The sequence below is a fragment of the Eschscholzia californica genome, unplaced genomic scaffold (genome assembly GCF_041429995.1).
Source record: "Eschscholzia californica isolate CP2 unplaced genomic scaffold, dmEscCali1.0.p SCAF_5, whole genome shotgun sequence".
In the NCBI taxonomy this organism is placed as follows: domain Eukaryota; kingdom Viridiplantae; phylum Streptophyta; class Magnoliopsida; order Ranunculales; family Papaveraceae; genus Eschscholzia; species Eschscholzia californica.
Genome location: NW_028238472.1, coordinates 11,875,254 through 11,887,886, shown reverse-complemented (window position 1 = coordinate 11,887,886; position 12,633 = coordinate 11,875,254).

Genomic DNA, 12,633 nt, shown 5'->3' with positions numbered 1-12,633 from the left:
ACGACAGGGGGTTCCGGTCTGATTGGTGGATGAACCGTTGTGGGTTGGTTTAGGAGTTCCAATGCCACTTGGATTTGGTTTCTTAAGTTCTGCATTCTGGGATTGATTAGTTCCAATGAGTTCACGAGAGGGGGTTCCGGTTTGATTGGTGGAAAAACCGCCGGTCGTTGGGTTAGAAGTTTCAATGCGGTTATGAGAACTTTGTTCGGCTACTGGCACAAATACTTTAGCATTGATATTTAAAGATGAGGCCATGGTCCTTTAGTTAATGGCAGAAGCATGTCTGAAATCAAAACAAGAACAATTAAGTAAAAAGATCGACAAATATGATAAGGAACCAAAAGATTACTTCAAACAAATGAAAGATCGAAGCTCGAAATTTTAGTACCATGATTCGTGAGCTAACAATGTAAATGCACGAATACAAAACGATATGTAGTTTAGTTTGATAAATTTACAAGAGATAGAGGACAATTTTGTGACCTAAACTCTAAAACCTTGAGAAATTAGATCATGTAAGAACATTGGAGGTATTTCACTGTGATGCTTATGAAGGAAAATTTTACTAAACAATTAGATGAGGTTTAAGAAATAATACAATTTGAAGTCTTCTCAATGAAATGATCAAACAATTCAAAATGTGGGCACAATATTCAATGAATTGGATTAACACATTCTCTCCAATTCAAACAAACTAGAGAATCACATAAATTAGAGAATGATCATAAGGGGGAATGGGGTGCCTATAGCTGACTAGGTCGTGGTACCTACAAGATTCCGTAACAAAATTAACAGCTAACATAATGGTGTATTAAAGCACAAACAAAAAATGCTATATGTACAATTAAAAGTCTGGAAATAGTGTCTAGATCTATGTGGCAGTTTTGAGAATAAAGAACAACATTAAACACCACAATCTCAATTCTCATCTTCAAGACTCTGAGCACAAACTCCATTTATCTCTCTGTGACTTACAGAAATAAATTAAGAAAGAAAAAGAAAAAAACTAGGGCACTGGTCGATTAAAACTAAGAAAAAGAAAGAATTCAAGGTCATCCAAACAAACAAACCAAGAATCTAAGTTTATAGAAACTAATTCTTGAAATATATACGTTGTCTGTATCTCGGACAAACAAATAATATCTTGAATCCAATGAACCCTAAAGGCGGATTAAACAAGAAAACACAAAACAAAAATGACTAAACCGAGAAAGAATCAGAGCAAGATAACAAAGTTTTAATCGGAACTTACAAATGAAGCCGTCAAAGTAAATGAAAGGGCGATCGCACCATTAACGAGAGAGGATACGACGGTCGAAACCTATGCAACTAAACAGAGAAGTAGTGAGGGGATTGATTTTGATTTTGAAAATTTTGAAAGCTTGGTAGGGAATTAAGAGATTACCTTATATACATATAACATAAAGTAAAATGACTGATTTTCCCTTTCATGATGGTTGTTTTTAGAAGAAAATAATTAAGGGTTATTCCCCATTAGTCCTAATATTTTTGCTAATCCAAATTATCATTATTCTCTCATTTTTGTTGATAGATTGAATAGTGTAAAAAAATGAAGATTTTCTGTGTTGATTTAATATGTACATGTAATTAGGTTACCCTAGTCGCAAGTTTATTTCTGAAATGAAAGGTAGTAAAATTTGCACTAATTTGAACTTTATTACTCGCAATAAGTTTAGATGCACATAATATAAAAAAATGTTTCAAAGATGTGATAAGCTTGCTACCTGTCTAGGGGTGTACTCGAGTCGAGCCGAGCCGAGCCGAGTAGTAAGATGTTCAAGCTCGGTTCGTGTATTTGACTGTCGAGCTCGAGCTCGAGCTCGGGCTCGTTCGAGTAATTGTCCACTTGTTCAAGCTCGGTTCGTATAAGTTTGATAGAGCTCGAGCTCGAGCTCGAACTCGAGCTCGCATTGTTTTAAGCTCGTTTATCAAAATACTTCAAATTAAAACTTTCTAAATCATCAAAATACTTCAATGATCATTTGTGATTATAAACTATACTATTATAAGAGCATGTTAAACGAGCTGTTCACGAGTAGCTCGTGATACACTAAAGAATGTTCAAGTTCGGCCCGTTTATGTAAACGAGCTTGATTTTGAGCTCGTGTTAAGCTCGGGCTCGTTAATATTCGGGTCGAGCACGAGCAATAGTCGAGCCGAGCTCGAGCAGCTCGTTAAGAGCTCGGCTCGTGTACACCCCTGTGACCTGCCCACTCAAACTCTAACATGACCTGGTCTATAGCCCAACTAGATAAAGGCATAAAGCCCAACTACACTACAATATTTATACCCAAATAATCCCAATTCAAATAACCAAAGATTCCACCTTATCTGGGATTCGAACCTGGGACCTCCAGGGGTTTCTGGAGTTTATGTCAACACCTTGGAACCACATGGGCTCCCAACTGTTGACATATGTTAAATCATAAATTCTTTCTACTTTTAATAAATCAAACTTCAACTACTGCGATTATTAATACTAATTCTAATATTTGAAAAATGCAAAAAAATTTATGACTTATTATGGCGCTTCAAAACAAATGATAAGAAAAATAGAATTATGTTATAGTCTAAAGCATTGACAATAATAAGCATTTGCTCTTTTTAGTCGATAAAGAATAAACTTGTGTTAGGGTTAATGTATCTTTTAGTTCACGAATAACAATAGAATTTGAAATTGTATATGTTAAATTGTACAAGTAAATAACCATATATCCGCTCCTAAATCAATAAAGATAATAACAAATAGTATATGAAAAAAATAAATAATATATATGAAATGTAAAATAAGTCCAAAAATGTATTTATTTGTGAGCTCCAAGCCTCAAACAATTTATTTTCTCTCGCTTCTATATTTTTAAACTATAACTAAACAAAATGTTTCTTCGGGGTTGAGTTAATCAAGATATTGTTTCCATAAATTATAAGGGAAAAAAGTTATTGTCAAAGTTTATTTCCAAAATCTAACGTTGTCAAATTCATCATTAAAGTATTTTCATTTTAGAATATATAAAATATTCTTATATCATTTTTTTCATTCTACCAACAGATTTAAATGTAACACGTTTTCTCACTTGTTTGGTAAAAAAAGAAGTTGAACTTTCAATCTTGTTTTCGTCAAAATATGTCTGTAAACTGATTTGTATTTTGCTGAAATTTTCAATATTTTCGAAAATCTTCTTGATTAGCATTATATGTGTGGCATGTGCTATGACTTAGTTAGAGTAGGTGAACAAAAGTTTGATTGTTTGTCTACTAGCATTTAATTGATTTCAACAACATCTATTATATAAAACGCAAAGTTTTTTGCTAACTGGGACAAGTCGAAAGACAAATCCGGCCGTCCTTTATTATTTTGATAAGATACTCACCTTTAGATCTATTACCCACCTTCATTTGTTGACCTACTCAAAGAAAAAAAGTGACTAAACCTTTAATCTGGTCGGTTATCTATTCCTCCTTCCATTTCCGCGTTACAACATTGATGGCAAAAGTTGATGAAGAAATTTATGAGCAGATGTTACAAAAAACTGATTATGGAATTCCTTATCTTCTTATCTTCCCCCATTATCTTCTCCTTCCCACGTTACAGCCTCTTCATGGCAAAAAATTGATGAAGAATTTGATTATGAAATTACCCCTCTTTCATTTCTTGGCAGAAGTATTTCATCCTCTTGGTTCAGGGATTCAGGGTTTCCTTCCTTTTTTTTTAATGGTTTTCAAATGGTTTTTAATTATGAAATTACCCCTCTTTCATTTCTTGGCAGAAGAATTTCATCCTCTTGGTCCAGGGATCAGGGTTTCCTTCCTCTGTTTTTAATGGTTTTTAATTGTTTTCTTTTCAGGTGCAGGTGTTTAAGTTTTTGATTATAATTTCGCAGGTACCATCAATTTTGCTTTTGTTTAATGATCTACATACTCTAACCTTTACATAGAAGAAAATTTTTGAACTTTCTCTCTAATCTTTTTATTTCTTTGGCAGAGTTGAAGGTTTATCTTCTGGTTGACATGTTCATAGGTACCATATGTTGTCTCAGAGCTTTTCTTCGCTTTTGTTATGTTTTAATGTCTTTCTTTCATGTCATTTCATGACTTATGTTGATTGTGAAGGATATAATGCCTAAGTCTGAAGGAATGGTATCCTTCCGAATGAGTGTCCTTCGACCAAGGTTGCAATGCGTACAATTTGGCGAATAAGATCTTAATGACCTTACTCGGAAGATCATTAGTCCGGTCCAATTAGGGGTCGTAATGCTTAGCTAGAAGCCAACTACGATCGTCGAATCAAGGAGTTGATTCACGGCTAACATAGACCGGATCCTACAAGGGTTACACATCAGAGTAATGATTTGAACGGAGAGAATTGACTAGAAGGAGAATGGCAAATAAGTGGATTGGATCCGTTATTGGTAAGTCCAGATTGATTCGGAGAAGTCCGAAGAGATAAACATGTCCGGGCCCAAAAGGGAGGTCCGGAAAGGCTTTAGGTAGGCCGGCCATGTGATGGCCGACCTAGGCAATAGGGCCGGCCATGTGATGGCCGGTTAGGCCCTAAGTGGGCCGGCCATGTGATGGCCGGTTAGGCCCTAAGTGGGCCGGCCATGTGATGGCCGGTTAGGCCCTAAGTGGGCCGGCCATGTGATGGGCGGTTAGGCCCTAAGTGGGCCGGCCATGTGATGGCCGGTTAGGCCCTAAGTGGGCCGGCCAAGGAAGCCCATAAAGGGCTATGTTGGCCGGCCACTTTAAGTGACCCAAAGGAGGGTATTTTGGGTATTGCCTTATAATTAGGTTTTAGGAATCTTAGTTTGAGTCTAATACCTCTTCTAGGGATTTCTATATATACCTAATTATACAACCTAAAGAGAGAGATTGAATTCTCAAGAGTCTGAGTGTTAACTGAAAGAGTTTCAGAATATACATCTCAGAGAGAGAGAGAGAGAAAAGAAGTTTTCTCAAGTATCTAGTCAAGAAGAAGGAGTTCTTCATCTCAACCTTCAAGAAGGTCCTAGCTGACTGAAAGGAGGGAATTCAAGTCATTACTCGGTGTCTCAAGTAGAGGAGCTACACTTGAAGCTCTTATCTTCCGAATACTGGTCGGGATTTAGTTCGTGGGAAAGCGATTAAGAGGTAATCATCTTTCCAATCTAGTTCATTGGTATGTTCATGTATAGATCCTGGAAACTAGTGTTAAACATAGAGATGTTTGAGATTCCGCTACCAACACTAGACAATTAGGTGTATGAGATACCCTAGAGCATTCCCCAACAGATTGAAGTTTTAGTCTTCTTTTATTGAAGTTTTAGGGTTATTTGGTTGAGTTTGGTGCTATTAGGTTCTCATGATTTGGGTACTGTGAGCATTCAAATGTCAATTATTTACTGTTAGCTTCTTTGACATTATTCCCTTCACTATTAATTCCATCTTCACGTTTAACCTGGTTATGGATTTTGCCAAATTAAGATTTTCGAATTGGTAGTTGTCAAGACAAAAAATGACGATGAAATTGACACTGATCACAACTCCTTAAAGACAACAAAGTCATGTAACTTGAGTGAGGGAAGCAGCAGCTGTAGTCAAGGAAGTCATGTAACTTGAGTGAGGGAAGCAGCAGCTTTATGGGCATATCGTTCAGTAAAATCGGCATCTTTGATGGAAAAATTGCCTCAGAGAGAAGTGATTCTGTTGACAAGTCTTGATTATGTGAAAATTGTTCATGAATTCGGCTATGGATTGTTAGAACCCCATCCTGGGGTAGAGTATAAGGAGATGAAGATTGATTCCTAATAAGAAAAAGAAGTGGTATATCCATGTTTGAGGGTTGATAATAGTACTGGTTTGTGGGTCTTACAAATCTCATAATTTCACCATGTCACTTGTCATTATTATAATTTAGCAGTGTCTTGGCTCGGCTGTTTTTTATGCAATATGGCGTTAGCCTTTGGTTCATTTGGAAATAACAGAGTGGTGAAATTATATCACTTACGAGTATAATCCCTCGACCATGAACAAGTTACATTGTTATTAAAGCATAATAGGCTAAAGTGTGTACTGTTATATTGTCTTCGATGTGTGTGATTGAGATGTCTTGGTACATTTTCATTTCTCCTTCTATGGTTTATGTGATGGGTTTGATTCTTCAGGGACGAGTTGCATTGATACTAGAATTGCTTCAGTTTCTAAGGTTGTATTTGCTTGAAAAAATGTGGTCAAACGGGCTCGTGTTTCTTTGCTGGATTGGGACTTAAACCTGTGTAGGCATAGCAGAAGAGATGGTCAGAAAAAGCTGATATCATAAGATTACTGAGTGAAGGGGATTGCTTTCATTTTACTCGAAATTACCATTTCGAGTAATTATGATGCTTTTGGAGTACGATGGAAAACATATTTATAGTTTATTAGTTTGTTGTTTCTTACATTGATTTTTTCATACTGTTGGTTATTCTTTTGCTTATGTTCCTCCTCATCGATTAAGGTCAATAATTGTTTCTTCTTCAACGTCGTCTGAAAGTATCTCATCTATTCGTTTTCTTCACTTTGACTGCCCGGATAATCAAGGTGGTGGTGGTGGTTTAATCCCTAAAAACTGTAATGTAGTAATATTAATTTGTTTCCTTACTATCAGGAGCAGCAGCAGCCGTTACAACAGAAGTTGCAGAATGGTCAATGTGCTTTTGCGGATTACTCAGACGAGGAGTCTGATTTTGGTTTAGATTACTTAGCTCATCATCTCAAAAGGTTAGTTCTTACTCTTTCTCTGTTTTAGGGTTAGTAATTGTTACTTTATAGGATATCAATGTTTTTGAACAATTACTAATACTGATTTTAATAGAACGCTGTGAAAATTGAGTTCTAGATGTTAATTTCTGTTGTATCTGGTGTAAAATATGTCCTTGTGATTGCTTTTATAAACTAAAGTTGTATAACGTTAGAGTGTGATGACATTTTAATCTCAAGGTTGTTGTTAAGTTTGTCAAAAGATGCTGCAATTTTATGACACAAGAGTGGGACGAGAGCACGTATAAATGCAACATGTCGATTGGTCATGCATTCCCTGTCTCTGGCTAATGTGAAAAAGTGAAATGAATTTGATCATGAGGATTTGAACAGAAGATAAAAGGGAAGAAAAGAAAATGAAAAAGTAGTTCGTGATGATACAATTGCTCATTTTGTTTTGTGGTTATTTTATGTTCCAAGCCGTAGATATACGAGAAACGTTTATACACAAGTAAATGTTTTGTTGCCTGTTTTATCATTTTTTAAATGTGTTGTTATTAAGTTTGAAAAATATGTATTTACATGGTACGTGCAATCCAATTTTGGTCACGAGGAACTGTTTATGAATTATCATGAATGATGATTGAACGGATAAACAAAATTCAATATGGAAGGTCGTTTTTAACCATTCAATATCCTTAGTTACTATTATAATTACGGCTTAAATATATTGCATTTGTTGTTTTTCTTGTATGGACAGTCTCTCTCTTTTCTCTCCCACTGAATTTTTATATGGTCTTTGTTCTTTCACAAGATTTGCAGTACCTACTTTAGTCGAAATAGGGGGGCATATCAGTCTCTTACTTTGTTTGGTTGGGAACTCGACATTCTTTCGTTTGTCTTGATTTTCAGTTTGTTCATTAAGATATGCTTTACAGTCTCGCTACGAAATTTCAACCTCATGTTGTAATATTATGCGAAATGAAAAAGAAAAAAACCTACACCATATTCCTCTGATCTAAATTAGATTTTTACCGTGCCGGAGGCATGGGCTATAACTAGTACTTATATATAACATCTTTTTTTAGTTGGTTTAATTAAAGGGGGGAATGGATCAGGACATTGGGGGACATTTTCAAATGTCCCCAAATGTCCGTGTTATTAGTTCGGGACATTTCAAATGTCCTGAAATGTCTATTTTATTCGTTTGGGACACGAAAATATGGACAGTTCAAGACAAATTGGTTTTGGAGGATATTTGGAGACATTTTAGTGTAAACTTGGAGAGCTTTTGGAGAGAAAATGTTTCTCAAAATATGGAAGACACGAAAATATGGACAGTTCAAGACAAATTGGTTTTGGAGATATTTGGAGACATTTTAGTGTAAATTTGGAGAGCTTTTGGAGAGAAAATGTTTCTCAAAATATGGAAGCCCACCGAAAGCCCAACACGCCTCGTAAGCCCAGAAAGTCTAAGCATGCTTGCTCAAGCCCACGCTTCTGGCATGCCAAGATATCGTCTGCCATGACAATCCACCTAGTTGCGCGTACACGGTACCATAGATTGAGTCAGTTCATCCTAGCATTTTGCTACACGTCGGAGTCATGGTAGAAGACCGAGCCTTGCGCTACTTTAAAGGGGTAGTGGACCATTTCTACTGGCAACGAACATACTGAGGTGGCATGCATCGTAGGGCTACACTTTCCTCTCAAGAGATGAACGACTATGAAAACAGTCTAATGAGATCCTACTATTGCGGATCTAACAAGCATGCGGTTACTATCCTCTATACTCTATAAATAGAGGAAGCCTCACCCTCGGAAAGAGACATCTGACTCTCACCTGAAATCATTTACTCATTCTCTACTTAGCACTCCAGAAACTCTACTCCGATCACTTCCCTCATTCTATATTAAGCTCCGGCTAGAAGTCACCTCCTTCGACAAACCTCTGATCTAAGCTAGTCTAAGGCAGAGATGTCGGCTAGAAGTAACTACGAAACCCCATCAAAACTTGTAGAGGCTTCTCGTTTCTCTCATACCTTGCTCGTCTACCCTCCTGTAAGCAGAAGTCTACCCTTCCGCAAGCAGAGATCGACCCTTCCGTAAGCGGAATCCTACTCCTCTATAACCAAAAGTCTACTCTGCTGATCAAGTAGTCCAGAAGCTACCCCAACTCATCATTCCGTAGAATCGAGTTCCGACCACTCTGCGAGTCGTGCCACCCCGACGCTACAACGACACTAACATCATTAGTAACTATATCTTCGATCTATTTACTTTATTTTATCGAACTAAGTTACTGACTTGACCGTCGAAGGGTCCTTGGCCGACACCATCCCCGGTGTCCTTAGCCGACACCATCCCCGGTGTCGTTGGACTTTACGGTTCTGTTTCCCTTGTGCATGTCTACAGGTTACCAGTACCCGTTTCCTACGCAGACGGTGGTCTACCAGTACCCTTTCCTACCAGGACATTCGCTTACCCAGTTACCCGACTACCAGAACCGACCTTCTGCCTGTTCGCCCGTCTATTTGAAGCTCCGGAGCCTAGTTGCTGGTGCCCATCCTAACGATCTCTCTAACCGTGTGACTTTCTACCCGTCCACAGTATTAAAATAATAAATGTCCACCAATTGTCCATCAATGTCCTCAGATATCCACAAATGTTCACAAAAGTCGAAAAATGTATTCTTGAAATATGAGTACAAATATATTATTTCATATGGTTAAACAATAATGACAATATTAAAATAATAAATGTCTACCAATTGTCCTTCAATGATAATAATAAGAGTTAATTCCTATTTGGCCCCATACTTTGTGACCAGCTTCCTTTATGGCCCTCTATTTTCTGTAAATTCAAATATGACCCCCTTTTTTTTAACTAAATGTCCTAACTGCCCTTTCTATATTTATTTTTTCAAAACAAAATAAAAAAGAAAACTTCAATTCCCTTTCCTCCACACATATCTCTCCACGTCACTTCTCTATCTCTCTCTCTCTCTCTCAAACTCACCTCTCTCTCTCTCTCTCTCTCCAACTCACCTCTTTCTCTCTCTCCAACTCACCTCTCATCTCCGACGAAGGTCGCCGGTCGGAAATTTTCTGGCCGGTGACCTTCATAAAAAACACTCATCTCTCTCTAGAAACTCCGACGAAGGGGTCATCCTTCGCCGGAGATCTGGTCTCTGTTGAAGAACCTCATTGAACTCCGGTGAAGGGGTCACCTCTCTCTGTTCTTCAACAGACCAGATCCCCGGCGAAGGATGACCCCGTCGCCGGAGTTTCTAGAGAGATAGAGAGATGAGTGGTTTTGTTTTATGAAGGTAGGTGAGCTGGAGAAAGAGAGAGGGGTGAGTTGAAGAAAGAGAGAAAGGTGAGTTGGAGAGAGAGAGAGAGAGAGAGAGAGAGAGAGGTGACGTGGAGAGATATGTGTGGGGGAGAGGGAAATGAGGTTCAATTGAAGTTTTATTTTTTTATTTTATTTTGAAAAAATAAATATAGAAAGGGCAGTTAGGACATTTACTTCAAAAAACGGGGTTATATTTGAATTTACAGAAAATAGAAGGACATAAAGGAAGCTGGTCACAAAGTATGGGGCAAACAAGAATTAACTCTAATAATAATAATAATAATATTCACTACACATTTTGTCCATTGATTCAATATGTTGAAATGTCCCCAAAACATTTTGTCCATGAACCAAATGTCTTGAAATGTCTCCAAGACATTTTGTCTATGAATCAAATGTCTTGAAATGTCCATAAAGACATTTTTTCTACGGCCAAATGTCCTGAAATGTCTTAAAATGTCTACGAAACATTTTTTCTTTGAGTGTCCCCCAATGTCCTGATCCACCCCCCCCCCCCCTAAATTAAAATAATTTTCGATATTTTTCTAGTATTTTGTTGATTTTAGTACAACATAATCTGTACAGTAAAATATGTTGAAAAGTGCTGACTAGGACATAACAGTAGATAAATCTGACCATCCGTTTTATTTGATCTTTAATATTAACCTTTAGATTTATCACCTTCTCATAAAAAAAATACTTACTCCGTCCCATTTTGTTTGATTGTTATTCTTTTTATGGATGTCCCAAAATGTTTGTTAACTTTCCTTTTATAACGTTCATTCAAATAACTGAATGATGGGGCTTCCAAAATTACCATTTACTTTCAATACCAATAAAAGATTCTAATTGGTTCTACACTTCTACCAATGATACATTTAATGAATCACTCTATATTAAATGAGGGTAGTTTTGGAGATTGTATCTTTTTGTCATCTTTAAATAAAGTCTTCTTAATAAGTTGAATTCTTCAAAACTACAAACAAAATGGGACGGATGAAGTATTTGTTAACCTCATGTTTAGGGGGGTTGGAGGAGTAGAATAACAATTTGCATATGTTCTTCCAAATGCATTTGAAGCTCAAACCCGTCCCTTCATTTTTCTCAAATAAATTGTTTTTCTCTCTTTGTACCTCTTCAACTCCCTGTTAATCATTTTTAATTTTTTCCATTAATTGGACTTTAATAACTCTCTCAAAGAAACTGTTCCTCATCTTCCTCCCCGTGTTTCCTTCCTTTAACTTTCCCTCCTCCTAAACCACCTAACGTGTAAAGTATACTCTTCATTATCTTGGGGTTCTTCTCCATTTAGAGTTTCAGAGATGCAAGAAAGTAGTGCAAGGGGGTGTTTCTTTTTCTTGGGAGGTTCAGAAACAAAAAAATGGTGATTTTTTTTTTTATAGTGGATGAAATCTGCATTCAGTGGAATTACAGTAAGGATATTCTCTGTTATGAATTAGGAAGTTATTATTTTGATGTTCTTATGATTTGCAGAAAGTTGTTCTTTTTATGTATATACTTCTTACTCACAAAGTGTATGAAGAAATACTTCATTTAAAAAATTGCAGGAAGTTATTCTTTTGATGTTTAGTATATATTTCTTGCTCACGAAGTGTATGAAGAAATGATTCATTGAAGTTCTTTGAAGGCTTCAAAATACTTGGCGAGTGTTACATTCACATCTTGCTCAATGTTTTTTAACATTTGTTTGATGAATTCTTTTTCTTTTTTGCAGAGGTTGTGACTACTATATATTTTAGGGAGAAATACACTTCATCTTCAAGTCCGAATACCTTATCTCAGTAAAAAAAACTCAAAAGGTCTTGGAGATATTACTTTTTTATTAACTTCGACATTCCAGAAATTATATAGGCAGTCGGAATAATTTTGTTTTCTTAATTTACGATTAATTTGTGTTATATAGACAAGAGTGGAGTCAGGCGGGGGCAGTCATTGGCTGCAGCTAGAAAACCCAATAGCAACTTGAACTCTAATAACCTTATGGGCAACCACATGTAATATAACACTCCCCCTTGGATGAACATTACGCGAAATAACTGTCTCAATAAAATCTTGTGGGATAAAAACTGATCAATAGAGACCTTGAGTGGCGCTGGATACGCAACTACCAAAACCCAATAGCAACTTGATCTCTAATAACCTTATGGGCAACCACATGTAACATAACACTCCCCCTTGGATGACCATTACGCGAAATAACTGTCTCAATAAAATTTTGTGGGATAAAAACTGATCAATAGAGACCTTGAGTGGCGCTGGATATACAAAATGCTGCCTCGTTAAAACCTTGCCAGAAAAACCTATTGGGATAAAAACTGGACGAAGGAAAAAGAGTACAGGGCGTAGATATCCAGTACTAGTGATGTGGAAATCTTTACACGATAATATTCTCCCCCTGATGAATGTCATACTGTGGACCGGTGTAGTTTTACATCATTTGATTATTCAGGCTTTGCATTCCGATACCTTCTACTAGTTTTGTGAATGTTGTAGTAGGCAAAGATTTGGTAAACGAAGTCAGCA